Below are 14,074 nucleotides of genomic sequence, written 5' to 3'. Positions count from 1 at the left end.
CCCCTCACTTCCAATGTACTCATGCCTCTGTTAAGTCAGGGAAGTTCACACAGCACTGAAGTTTGATGGTCATGCTTTCCCCTCAACACTTCATTTACAATGGTTTCACCATTTTTTCACCCAGTGACAGGGGTGGGGAGGAAGGTCGGTTTAAAGCATGCATTTTTCAAGCTCTTTACACTAAAACACCCTCTTTTCTTAAGGTCCTACTCCAGACTGAAGTTCATCCCTTCCACAGTTAAAATGCTTGCCAACATTGCTCTTGTGGGCGATCTCGGATTGTATACAGGTGGTCCTCATAGCAATGGGATGGGATCACACAGCAAACAGATCCCCTTCCCTTCAGAGCCAGATCCTCAGGTATTAAAAATCAGGACAGCACCATTGACAGATCTACCTTGACTTCCCCCACTTGAGGGGCTGACAACTTCTCCCTGTCTGGCAGGAAAAAATACTTGTCATCATCCAGTAAGCAATAATGGCAAATTCTCTGTGCCGTCCTGGAAGAAGAAAAGGGCGTCCATTAGGCTTCCATCACTGTGAAGGTGATAGGGAAAAGAGCCTATAGCCTTCTGATCCTACATAATACCCTACCGCAGTCAGATGGGTATCAGCCAGTCTTTTAGTAAGTGGTATTACAGCATGTGGCATTAGAGAGACTCTGCACTGCCTGGGATAACGCTGAAACAAGTCTGGCCTTGGGTCTTCCTAAGCTATCAGTAACTGGAGATGAAGGAATTAAAAGTGAAAAGCTTGGAAAAGGCTGAACAACTCCGCTCAGAAAGAACCAAGCCCAGAGAGCATCAGATCTGCAAGAGATACAGAGATGGACACAAAGCTGTACCCCATTGCTACAGAAATAGTCTCGTCTCGTGTGAACTGACACACTGGAACTATATGCGCAAGTAAAGACTCCTCCAAAGAATAAGAGCTGCAAGTCCAAGATATCTCTTATTAGTTTATTTATGACAACCAGCAGCAGTACATTTTTGTTATCCAGGGACTTCCCAGGGATCTATTTATAATTTTTGAAAACATGCCAGGACAAGCATATGAGTATACAAAAGCCACACCACTTTTTAAGGCCAGCAAATGTTGCTGGTTTGTCTTTGATTTACACATCAGTAACACTTCTTGTTACAGAAGCACAATGGATCTTCTCATTGCGTTAATCAATTTAAAAACATGGTTAGGAAAGTGTCTTTCTTGACCTTTTCTTTTTTTTTGCGGGGTGGTAATATATCAGTCATGCTGGTACAATTACACAGTTTGGAAACTGCACTAACTCCATGCTGCTGTTAACACAGACACACAAAAATGTTTTTATTAGCAGAGCTAAGCCTTGTTCGCACATTCACAAAAGTTGACCCGTGGAGGTGCACAAAGCATTTGCTTGCCCTGAGAGTAAGAGCCTCTCTCACAGTTATCTACTCCCAAGTGGAAATGCAGTGCCGAAGCATACTTACTAAAGTTGAAGAAAACATTCAGTTTTCAACTGGTTTCCAAGTTTTCCCACATCGTTAATAAAAACAAGAACTGCTCAGAACTGAAAAGCGCAGTTGTTAATGTAAAAAGGGAGAGCGATGAATGCCTGGAGGCTCAGAAGGCTGATGCCATGCCCCTCCATCACCCCAGGGTTCACTGCTATGCAGGAAGCCAAAAATACTGTGGTAACTTCATGGCTCCATCAAAGTCAAGGGTTTGGACGACAATTCGATCTCCAAAACACACAGCCCATAAGCACATCCCAGCCCAAATCTACCTGTACAATGCCTAGAAGCCTCCAATTATGTGCAAAAAGCTTTTCCAAAGCAAGGGTTGTTCGCACGCTTCCCTGCCGCCCGGCGCGCCAGCAGTGCCGCAGCCCCAAGGCCGCTTCCCGCAGATAACAGGGCTTTGGGGAAGGGTTATCGTAAAAACAACATGAGAAACACAAGCTGTCTCAAGATCTGCACTGTACCTGGGAAGTACCTCCAGTGCACAAACACGACCTCTTCCTACCCACTTGGTTAACTAGGAAAGCATGCCACAAGATGACAATAGCTGTCATTTCTCTCCTACAAGCCCTTCTCCATTTTCACACACAAGATGCCCCTATCTGACCCCCCTGCCACAGCTACCTGGGCTCAGGCGAGGCTGGTAGCCAGGCACAGCGCTGAGTAGCCATGCTCTGCCTGGCCTCCTTTTGGCAAGGGGAAAGGGTGCAGCGTGGCCACGGCAGTCCCGACGCCACGGGGCACAGACAGACCTCTGACCTTTAGGCGTGCAGTTCCCATCACAAAAGCGAAGGGCTGCGCACAGCTCATCATACCCCTTCCTCGGCGCTTCCTGGCCCAGAGTCAGTTTTATAATTGAGACGGGAAGGGAAGGGGGAGGGAATAGCCTGCAATCAAAGTAAGCCTAACTCTCACGCAGGGGACTGCCTGACCAGAACAAACTGGACAATGCTGCCTGCTTTAACCAAGCAAGAAGTATTGCAAGCAGTTCTTTCTTTTATTTACAAACATTTCCGTCTTTCCCCTGGATTGCAACTGAAATTCTTTGGTTTGTGTTTTAATAGACACTCACAGACAGTTTCACATTAATACTGGAGCCACTTTACATGGTGTAAAAGGTATTTAAAATAGCAGTATATAATAACTACACCTGCTTTGTATTAATGACATGATATTAATGAGAATCAGGCTCCTAGTAATATTCTGCCTTTGAAGGAATACAAATGTTTCCTTTCCACTGCCTTCCTAATTCCCTTTTTCCCCAAATAAAGGAAACAGTCAGATGGTTAACAAACAGATTATTCTGTTGAGTGAAGCTCGCCTAAGCAATAAAAGGCCTGCAGTTTCTCAATTAAATCATAAGGCTGTTCTTATTCAGAAAGATCTTCCTGAAAAGCAGTAATCTGCTCTTTCAGGAAATTAAGAAAAGGGAGAGGTAGGGATAGTGGCGATCTAAACGCAGGAGTTTTCACTAGAGCGGGGACTCGTTCTTACAGAGCAAAAATCACTGGAAGCGGCAGTGCAATGTTTGCACAACAAAACTCCGCAGACAGAGCCATTGATGGTGTCAGGAAAGGGGAGGAAAGTGAAATGCAATGTGTATGTGGGAGCTGAAAGAGAAAGGGCATGTCTCATGCTAAACCTATCTGCTTTGGCAGTATTCCTGTAAAGATCACGAACTTGTTTTGATCACTAAACATAGCAGAGAAAAGGAATCTTCTGCAAGTAGCTCTCTCCGGCAGCGCTTGCTGGTTTACGGAGGCAGAAGAACAACACAAAAGAGAGATTTGTCAAGCAAATGGCAAACGAAGCTTGCCAAAATTTGAAGGGCAAATTACAATTTAAATGATAGGTCCTAGCCTGGCAGCTGTGAATTCATCAGCTGCTCTCTCAAGCATGTCCAATTGAGGCTACAGCAATGCAAACTACCACTCTTCCCCAGCACACCTCCACTCTGACGTGGAGGGGCTGCCTCTCCGAAGAGCAAGTTTTTCATGTCCATATAATTCTTTCAGCTGAAAATTCCCCCAAAAATGCTAGTCAGGGTCTTGCTTGTTTGTTTTTCCACCTTCTGTCCCATGCACTTTAAGTTTTGTGGCCAAAGCAGCCTTTCCACGACTGCAGCCAGCCCGTTCGCTTGTCTGTGCCGGTTTTGCGTGCATGAAAAGGGCCTTTTGATGGTGTTGCCTCCCATGCTGACTGTGCGGGACCCTCCGCTGCGGAAGAAAAACCAGTGCTTCAGTCGCGCAACTCAGCAGAGCCTCTGCGCTGCTCCGTAGAGTAAAGCACTTTTGTTTACTGCTTAAGACAAATAAAATGTCTTTCTCTTTGCTTTCAAAGAATTAGTTGCTTTAGGAAAAAAAAAAAACCACACAAACCTAAATCTCTGATTTATAACATAGTTTCAGGCCTGTATAATAACTTCTTGTGTGCAGTGAAAACCGGGCCAAACACCGTTATTCTTACCAGCATTGTTGCCAGAGAGGACCAAACAGCCAAACCGCACATGGACAACACAAGAGAAAGAACTTGGTGCTACGCAGTAACCTGCTAGAATAAATTGTTCTCACTAAACAAAACAAAAAAACCCCCACAGTTGCAATTGTAAAGCCAAGGAATACAAATTAGAAATAGCCCAGACTAAAAGATGCCTTACTTATTTCATGCATTCCCCTTCTGCAGATGCAGGATGACAGGGTCTCCTCATCAGCGTCTGAATCACAGAGCTGTGCAGGCTGCTCTCTTTGGGAATCAGGATTCCTTACAGCGGAGACAAAACAGGACAAATGCCCATCAGCCCTGTGCACCTCCCTTGCTGAAAGGCAGCAATATTACTAACACAAAAGTTACTTATAGACAAGTTCAGTCAAGCAACAGAGAATGCATGTTGCGTAAGCAGAGCTGCCGTACCATTCTCTCCTGGGCCAGGCAGCCGCAGCGAGGCCACGGCCAAGCAGGTGAGGTAAGCCGCGAGCCACGTCTGGCCGCCCGAGCCAACTCCAGCCCACTGAGACATGTTTCTGTACGGTTTGCAGAGACGCGCCTCTCAGAGTCACCATCCAGGACGAAACTCCGGCAACAAGCTGGCGTGTGACCGCCAACGCAAGTCCTTGGAACAGGATATGCCTCAATTTCCTTACAATCCACGCATCGGCTTTCGGTACAGTAAACTCCTGGACTGGCTTTTCAGAGAATCTTTGCAAGAAGAAACACGTTCAGAGTCACCACCAAGCTTTTCAAACATGAAGCCTTCACTCGCAAACATGATCTGTAAAGCCGTTCCAAGTCTACCTATAGACCTAGTAAGGCACAACACCTAGGCTCACACCTACACTGCACAAGTATCTGCTTCCTCCACCTTAGGAACTGCTGAGGTGCCCTGGGCATGTAACTGGGAAGAAAATTCAGATTTTTCACTCCCCGAAACAAAGCTGGCTCTGCCCTTACTTCCCTCTTACAATAACAAGCTCTGGTTTCTCCATCCCAGGGGTATTTCATCACCAACATCCCACCCAGTTCTGCGTTAGGAACAACATTACAAACAATCTATCAGACACTTTTTTTTCTCTTTAAAAAAAACCAAACAACCCTAAACCTGTCAGTGCACTAACTGTGAAACCGCTTGTTACAGTCCAAGTGGTTGATGAAGCAGGATGACAATACCAGGAAATACCTGGAATTGATCTTCAGTGTTTATTTTTGGAGACTGGCTTTCTCCCAGCTCTTATTTAACAGTTTGCTCTTTCCCTCCTCTCCCCAGTTGTTCTCTCTGGGATCAAATTGCAATCTGTTTCACCTCTTGGAGTTCACCCACAGACCCCCTAAGCAGAACTTCAGGAATCAACTCCTGGCTCCGACAACACATTCCTTCTCTTTCACTGCTGTCATATTCTTTCTCATGTATCAAAAAAGATAGGAGAATGCTCTGGTATTTGTCTGAAATCAGAAGTGCACAGGATCCATTTAACACTCGGTACTTGCCTGTACTTCGTATCTCTGCTATACAAGCAAATTCCTTCAACAAACTCTCCTCCTAGACAGTCAGCTCATTTAGCAAAGGAAGTCTTTCCGCTGTAAACTAGTTCTCCACACAGGAGGAATTTTACCCTTAACCTACCTGGTTTACCTGTGCAGATAAGCTAGCCTTTTTCCAAAAGAGCTAGTCATTTTTTTTTCCATGCCACTAAATAACACAGCGGCAGCAGCACCACTTCAGAGCAGAGCAGGTCACAGCTCCCTGTGCGTCTCCAAAGCTCCCCGAGCTTTGCATTTAGATATACATCGCAAGTTTTAGATACGTCAGTTTAAAGAGTATCCGCACATCATCTGAACGCCATTGAATAATCACACGTGCTGTCTTAGGCCACTGCAAGCCTGAAGTGAAGCACATTTACCCCTTCAAGGTTTAGCTGTTTGCTGCAGATCGAGAGCACACATACAATCATCCACACCGGCCCAGCAGATACACAATAATTCAACGATGTGCCTGAACTATGGATTTTTGGAAGAGAAAGGGCAGGGAAAGGAGGATGAGTAACAGCCTAAGTAATTTTGCAAAAAGTTTTCACAAAAAGGAACTGAGTACCTACCGGGTGCCGTCCACCACCAAGTGCCAGGCAGTGGGTCTCACCCCCGGGAGAGCAGCAGATTGCAAGGCAGCTGCGAGGAGCACGGGCAGGGGAAGGAACACACCTCTGGGAGCCTGCAGTTGTCCTCATTGCTTCCACCTCTGCCACTAACCTGATGTGCCACCTTGAAAAAGCCACTCCGCAAATCCCCTTCGGCCTCTTATTTATAGCAGAAGATTGTCTAGCGCTGTGGGTCCAGCCCGAAGCTTTTCTGAATTCAATGAGCAGGGGAGGAGGAAAGCTTTGAACTGGACATTGTTGTCTGCTCTCCGGTCTTGGGTAAAGCCCTCCAGGTGCACCATCTTACACTGCACAACCCACACGGACACTGAGTCTGGCAGAAATGAGGACACTAGGAGCCCTCCTAGAATCTCTGCTGGGATATGAGACACTTTGGCCGAGATTCAGCTCTCCTGACGTTAAACAGCTACAAGAGAGATGCCTCCATGTGCGTTCATTGTTTGAACTCTGCAGAAACAATGGTAAGAAACAGGCACTTTTAGGGCAGTTCGTCCCATGTATTTTTAGATGTCCAATGCAGTGTGGATGAATCATGGCCCAAAAGTGTTTGCGCCTCTCTAGTGACTATGAAAGGAGTCTGGACAACCGTCTCTCATGCGGATAGTTATGTTGTAGTTTGGCAAGATGAATCTCACCCTTTTAAGTTGGGAGAAAGGAAGTAAGCAAAGAGGCACCCCCCTCAGTTTACACTTAAGTGAGAAAGACTGTCTCCACCAGAGACACATGGTGCAAGCGCTCTGTGCTTCCCTCCCTCATAAACATCTTGCAACTAGACAATATGCAACCGCCTTCACCGAGAGGGCTTGGCTTTGCTAGAAGAGCTTCATTTAGTCATTGAACTTGAAGCTTTCATCAAATATTCCTACAACCAAAGCTCCACGTTGCTCACTACACGAGAGCCTCCAAGAAGCAGGACATACTGCTTGTGGGGCAGCTTTCATTTCTCTCCCTGCGTCATTTGGGTGGTTTTTAACAACAAAAACCAATCCAACAAGAAACAGAGGTCTCACTAATGCAAACTGAACCGAACCCATTTCTGAAGCGTCTTTACAACCACTTCGTGGCCAGTTGTACACGGGCCCTTTGCCGCAGACCAACAAGGCGTGTTCAGCAGCGTATTCATTCCCCTCTCTGCCTCGCCCTTTCACTCCATCATTCACCAACTTCTTGGCTTTCTCCTGGCAACCAACAAGCCAAAAGATTCAGCAAGCAAAACTTTTTCCTGTAAAACCCACATTTCTGCCTCCTCCCTACACTTCCACAAAAGTAATTACAAGTGTTTTGTCTTCCGTCTTAATTGTCATTTCCTTTGACAGAACTTGAGGCCTGAGTCTTAAAGCTCAAATAACTAATACCATTCTTTTTTCTTCTTCCCCATCCCTGGCCACAAACAGTACCGCTGTATCAGGGTCCGCAATCCCTTAAAAACCTCTCAAGCCAATCTGTGCGGCTGCATTGTGTCGGGAGTTATCAGCCAGCTGCAGGAAGGTTAGAAAGCAAACATGCCTCCCTATGAGAGACCAGAGACTGAAGTTAAGCCCAGAGTCAAAGCTCTGCCCTATTTCCCCTCCTGTGGGGAGATAACAGCCTATTCTGCACCAGCCCTTTTCCCCAGCACAGCTTTCTGCTCCCTTCCTGTGTGCGCAGCTGAGCTATGCAGAAGTTTTTTCCCCACTCCCTTTTCTGTCCCTGTCCTGGCCCTTTAGCATCTCCACAGAAGCAGCTTGCTTCGTCTCCTGCTGTGAACACTGAAGGCTGTCTTCTTCGTATCCTCGCTAACACTGGGACTTGTCTGCAAACCATGACGGTCGCAGGAAGCTGGCCAGTATTCAGAGACACTGTTTTGCCTTCCCATCTCCACTCTGCAATCCCTTAGCAGACAAAATGCTCCAGACATGGGAGGTCTCTCCCCTCTCGACATTATCCCAAGCCAAAATACGTTCATCCTTGACAGTGACTACTTGCTGCTGACACCCTCCATGCTACCCAAGACGCAAGTCAGTCCAGGAAGGGTGGGCAGTCAAATCCATGTCCTATGGGATAACATACACTGTATTTTTTGTTTCATAGTCCAGTAGGTATAATCTCCTGCTCCTCCTGGAGAAACTGCACATCTGCATGGGAGGGAGGGGGTGAACATAGCCTGTCCCTTAGCATGGGCATACCACTTGTACTCCCAGACATATATTTACGCTCCAGACCAGTTCAGCCACATCAGCTGAAGTAAAAAAGTCTCCCACACCCAAGCCAGGTCTCGATCCCCTCCACAGAGCACAGCCAGCAAAAATCACAGAATCACAGAATCATTAAGGTTGGAAAAGACCTACAAGATCATCAAGTCCAACCACCAGATGAGCTTGATCTCCCAGCAGCTACATGGCCACCTCTGTCTCAGTTACAGGAGTCTTCCACCCACACCAGCCAGGGATGAAATTAAGGCAAAGGAAGATTAGGTGAGAGGTGTATGAAATGTCACCTTCTCTTTAATCGCAGCTTAGGGATCCAGCCCCGAAGCGTTACTCATACAGCGCTCCACACTCCACACGTATAATCCCACCGCCTAATCCGACTACTTGTTCAAACAGGCACGTTGCTAGCAGTGGGTCCTTGCCATCACCGTCTACATTTCCAGCATTCCTCCAAGACCACGTCCTCTCCCACATCTAAAAGTCCCTTGACAATTCAAAATAAACCGCGGGAAAGCTAGGGCAAGCGTGGTGGCACACACGGCTCATTCCTTCAACATGAGAAACGACAAAGCCCATTGCAACCTGATAGGTGTTCTCCCACGCTGCCAGATTTGTTGATGTTGGGGAAACACTTCAGTTGTGGTAAGCAACAGATAAGCATCTCTCCGCACATACACAGAAAAAGCATCTCAGCTGGTAGACTTTTAAAACCAGTACTTATTGTGCCCCAGGGACGAAAGGAAATGGGGTAAATGGGCTAAAAGGCGCAGCTTCGCTAGGAAGAGTTTGGATGTCTCTTCGCATCTCTTCATACAAACCCGGCCATTGAGAGTCCAGATCTAAAACAGAGCTACAGTTGCTAAGAAAACAGTGCTGCAAACAGATGTCAGGAGATGATTCATGGAGTAAGGGCATATCCCTGTACTACAGATAAACCAAAATGAATGAGGCTCTTTATACCTGATCTTCCAAGCTGTGCTTCTTCATGCCCTCTTTGGGATTTTTTCTTTAATTCATTTCTCTATTCAGACGGCGAGGAAACTGAGCAGAGCTGAACTCACTGTTTATGGAATTAATTACTGGTAAAGGGGTTTTACAACGCGGATAATGAAGTCAGTAAAAGGGCTAAACTGTGGCCCATTTTTCCCCGACACAAAGCATTTTTCTCCTGAAACAAGAAGCAACTTTGCCCAAAAACCTATCAGAAGAAGTAACATAAAACCCACAGTTAAAAACTGCAAAGGAACAAATAGTAACAATTTTTTCCTTTGTTACTTTCCCTTATACCATAAAACTCAAAATTAACAACTAGGGAGATAAAGCATTTTCAACCTATTAGATCATTAGCCAGTAATGCATGCCGCTTCTTGAATTACTTCATTGTGTCTATGCTTAAAATCTTTGCCTGACAAATAAAAGAAAATTAGCCAGCACACTATGGGACTGGCCGAGTGCTACTGACACCAACAAAGTTCTCATTTATTTTAATGAACTTTTGATCAGATTTTATCAGAGAAAAAACGTTCCTTTGCCCCTCTTAAACCATCATGCTCAATTCTTAATAAGGTACGGTATCAACGGCACTTAAAATACAGTTTCCTGAGGTTATTTGTAAAGAACTGTTTAAATAAAGGAACTTTGATATATGTTTTTATAGAGAACTAGAGTAAAAAGGCCATTATCATTCATTACCCTGCATTATGAAGAAGGGAAGAACAAACATCATTTATACACTTCTGAATACGTATTTGTACAGCATCTCGCACAAGGGGGGCTCAAACATTGCCACCGTGCAAATCGGTACAGGGCGATAGGCTTACTGCGGTCACCGCTGATTTTTCATCACCCCTCCTAACTCCAGCGTGTCACTGCCCATCCCTCTCTGCTTCAGCTCGTCCCCATCACCCTCACTGACAGGTGCCAGGGCTCCCGCTCCCCTGCCACCGCACGCTCACTCCACACCACCCCATCCCCTCCCGCTATGACATGCCTTCTTCTGCCTTGGAAATCAATTATTTAGGCTGCCCTGATTTCAACGTGAGGTGGCCGTGTGTGTGCCTGTGGGGTGGCAGATACTGTTATTGCGGGCAGCGTTAATAGCCGCCACCACGCTCCTTCTCGGAGCTATAAAACCACCCCAGAAGTGGCTGAAGCCCGTGACTCAGCTAACCAGGCGCCAGAGGCCGTGTGTCCCTTCTCCAGGTATTGCATTTCAAACAGAGGTATAAACAGACGCGTCCGCCAAGCTACGGTTTTGTTAGCTTGGCCAACAGTTGCAATAACTAGGCAAGATGCTGCACATGGCACTTACATCTTTGGCTGTTTGTCCTGTGGTGGGAGATTGCCCTGAAAGCTGAGAGAGGAAGAAGAGGGAATGACGGAAAGAGGGGGGAGAGGACGGATGGGACACGAGGCACCCTGAAAGAGGTGTGAGGAACACACAGTCGCTGACCTGATGAAAGTTGTGAGAAACTCTCAAACTTGCTCAAAGTTTCTTCTCCGTACACTTTGATTAACCTGAGGAGCGTGCACCTGCTCTACCTCCCAATTCCTCCAGCAGCTCTCAGGCAAAAAGAGAAGAAAGAAAAATGACCCCATTTTGGGGGGACAGGGAAGGGACTGAGCCCGGCTTTAGTCATGGAGGTGAAAGGAGGACAGAGAGCCTTCCCTTGAGTCCTCACACACGCAGCACCTGACACAAAGTCAGCACCAAGTCACAGACCGGGAGCCCCACGTGCCGCGTCCCATGGGCTGCAGGAATAGAGATCCGTAATAACTGCTCCGGGAGGGAACGGGAGGCTGCCAGGAGCCCTTGAAAGACGGGAGGGAGGGTGGCACGCCAGGCGGGGAAGAGAAAGGAGCCCATGTGCAGTGGGAAGAGCAGAGGGCGCGGGCCCTCGGCAGGGAAGGTTTTACCCGGGGCAGCGGCAGCGACCCGGCACCGGCAGTACAGCGGCTGCAGAAAAGCCCGCGGCCCTCGCGGGGAAGCAGTCACTCCTCTTCCCGAGAACTTTGCCTCAGGACGTGCCCACCACCAGCTTCCAAATACGTAACCCGAGAGATAACGACTTTCTAAGCGGCAACCCACGGCACCCACGCACAACGCGGAGTTGCAGGGGAGCGCCGTTTACCTGCACGCGCCCCCCCCCCGCCCGGGGCGCGCTCCCCGCCGCCCCAAAACAAGCCGAGCCCGGCTGGAAACTCTCCCGGCGGTGCTCCGGACGGACATCGCTCCGGGGCGGGCAGGGCGGGCGGAGGCGGGAGTTCCCACAAAACCCGGCTCGCGCCGCCGGCCGTGCCCCGCCGCGCTCCCCCCGCTCCGCCGAGTGAACTCCCGCCGCTGCCCCGCAGCTGTGTTCTCCCCCTCTCCCCGGCAAAAGGGCTGGGAGAGGGGGGCACCCGCCCCGGGAGCGGAGTCTCCCCGCGCCCCCCGTGCAGCGGCGTCCCGCGGGGGGCGCGGGCGGTGCCGAAGGTGAAGCCGGCACCGAGGGAACAAAGGCGGCGGCGGCGGGGAACAAAGAGCGGCAGGTACCGCCGCAGCGGAGGGGAGCGGGGCCGGGCGGGGCGGCGGCACCGGCGGGCCGGGGGCGGCGGGGCTGGGGCCGGGGCCGGGTCGGGCAGAGCCGCCGCTCCCCGCACAAAGGCGCAGCCGGGCCGCGCTGCAACTTCCCGCGGGCGGCTCCCGGCGGGGCAGACTCACCGCGGGCGCAGTCCCGGCATCGGCGGCGGGCTCGGGTGGCGGCGGCGAGGGCGGGCGGGCGGGCGGGAGGAGGAGGAGGAGGAGGGACCGGCCGCTCCCCGCCCCGGCCGCTGCCAGCGAGCGAGCGCGCTCCCCGCCCGCGGGCGGGAAGGCGGCGCGGCCGCGGCCCCCGCAGCCCGGCCCGGCCGGCGCTCCGCCTCCCCCCGCCGCGGCGGGAGGGCCCGGCGTGCCGGGGTTGGGGGGGGCCTCCCCGGGGCGGTCTCCGTCCCCCTCAGCCGGGTCTGCCCACGCGCGCGGTGTTCGCCCGGGGCGGGCAGCTGCACGCGCGCGAGCTGCCGTCGCTTTGCGCCCTGCTGCACCCTCCCACCCAGGGACGGCAGCTCCCTGCAGGAGCACCCCGGGCCTCCCCGCGGCTGTGCGCCTTTCATGGGGTGCCCCAGCGAGAGCGAGGGGAGGCCCCGGCTCCCCCCGCACTCCTGCCCTCAGCAGGCTTCCTCTTCGTGCTGGGGGTTTCCCGGTGTTGTCCCTCCCAGCGCTAACCGGGACACTGCTGCTCATCCTACCCCCTGGCACAGCCAGGCAAGGCCAGGAGACTGTATGATCCGTGCGCTTGGGGTCAAGATTTGTGCTGGAAGTAACCTGTGTTTTGGTTAGAACCATGTTCTGCTCTGGGAAGATTTGGGGTCACAGGTGATACAAAGAAACAAAATGCTTTTGTGTCGTCACAGATCTGCAGCACCCCCAAATCAAATTTAGAAGATCAGAAATATAAGCAGGCAAAAACTCTCCAGCTCCTGCACGGCCTCCATAGCCCTCCCCACGCTCAGCTCCCTTCACCTCAGGTGCAGATCCCAGGCATGAGCCGCCTTCCCCGCTCCTTCAGGTCCAGGCTCTTTCCTCAGCCCCAGGGACAGCATCACCTGGCCTTGCCCAGCCAGATCTCTGGAAGGGTAAATGGGGGCCAGTTACATGAACATGGAGCAAATCAGGGTTTTTTAGAACTTCAGAGAAGGTTTTTTTGGAGGGGGAGGAAGGAATTTCTTAGATTTGTTCCATTTGATACTGGATAGCTTTTGGTTGTAGACTTCACAAAGTGAGAGGGTATAAATATTGAGATTGAGATTTGCTTTACACACCCAGAGGTCAGCCGGCTATGCAAAGAAAAATGTAACCTTCCAAATGCCACTTCCTGCCAGCACCAATACATTGGGTTTCTCCTCAATCTGTGCTGATAAAACATCAACCAACTTAAAAAAGTAGAAGCGAGCGAGGTCCTGTATTTGAAGGCTACAAAGCCAAATGTCCCTACTTACTCAAGCTTCTCTTTATACCCACAGATGTGTCTAAAGAAGTTCTGCTGGATTTCAAGCCCTGATTTTCTGTAAGGATTTTTTCTTTTCCGGGCAAGAGTGAACCCTGCACCTTTTTGAGTGCTATTTCAGCTGGAGCCCAAGAACGTGATAACTTGCAGAAGCATCAGTCAAAGCTGGTTACAACTTGACTGCACTGCCTTGGCAAACACCTGCTCCGATTCATGCTGTCCTTGCAACAAATCAACCTGTGAGTGCTCTTTATGTACATTTTTTACTTGTTTTATTGAGGATTAATTAGTGTTTGTATAGCGACACAGTTATCTTTGATACTCCATGGACACAACTGAAGGCAAAGGGCTGCATTCAGGCTGTGCTGTAGTTTCCTAACTTCTGCGTTATGGCTACTGTAATGTATATCCTCAAAGTGAAACAAACATTTCTGATTGATTTACTACTTTTGACTGCCAGATTTCAGTCTTGTGTTTAAGGAAGGAGCTGAGAAGACACAATATTAAAACCAGGCTCTATTACTTGAAGAATTATTTTAAGCCCCCTCTTGATCACTTGAGACTCTTCCACATGCCGTTAAATTCAGCAGAAGAAGTCTCATGGAATCTTGACCTCTTGTGCCTTGGAGAACACCACCCCACATTATCGCTCCGTGCTCTTCCCGCTGGCTTAACCTCACTGTGAATCACACAGCTCCTTTTTCCAGCGTACACAGCAC

The sequence above is a fragment of the Gavia stellata genome, chromosome 7 (genome assembly GCF_030936135.1).
Source record: "Gavia stellata isolate bGavSte3 chromosome 7, bGavSte3.hap2, whole genome shotgun sequence".
In the NCBI taxonomy this organism is placed as follows: domain Eukaryota; kingdom Metazoa; phylum Chordata; class Aves; order Gaviiformes; family Gaviidae; genus Gavia; species Gavia stellata.
This window is presented reverse-complemented; position numbering follows the sequence as displayed.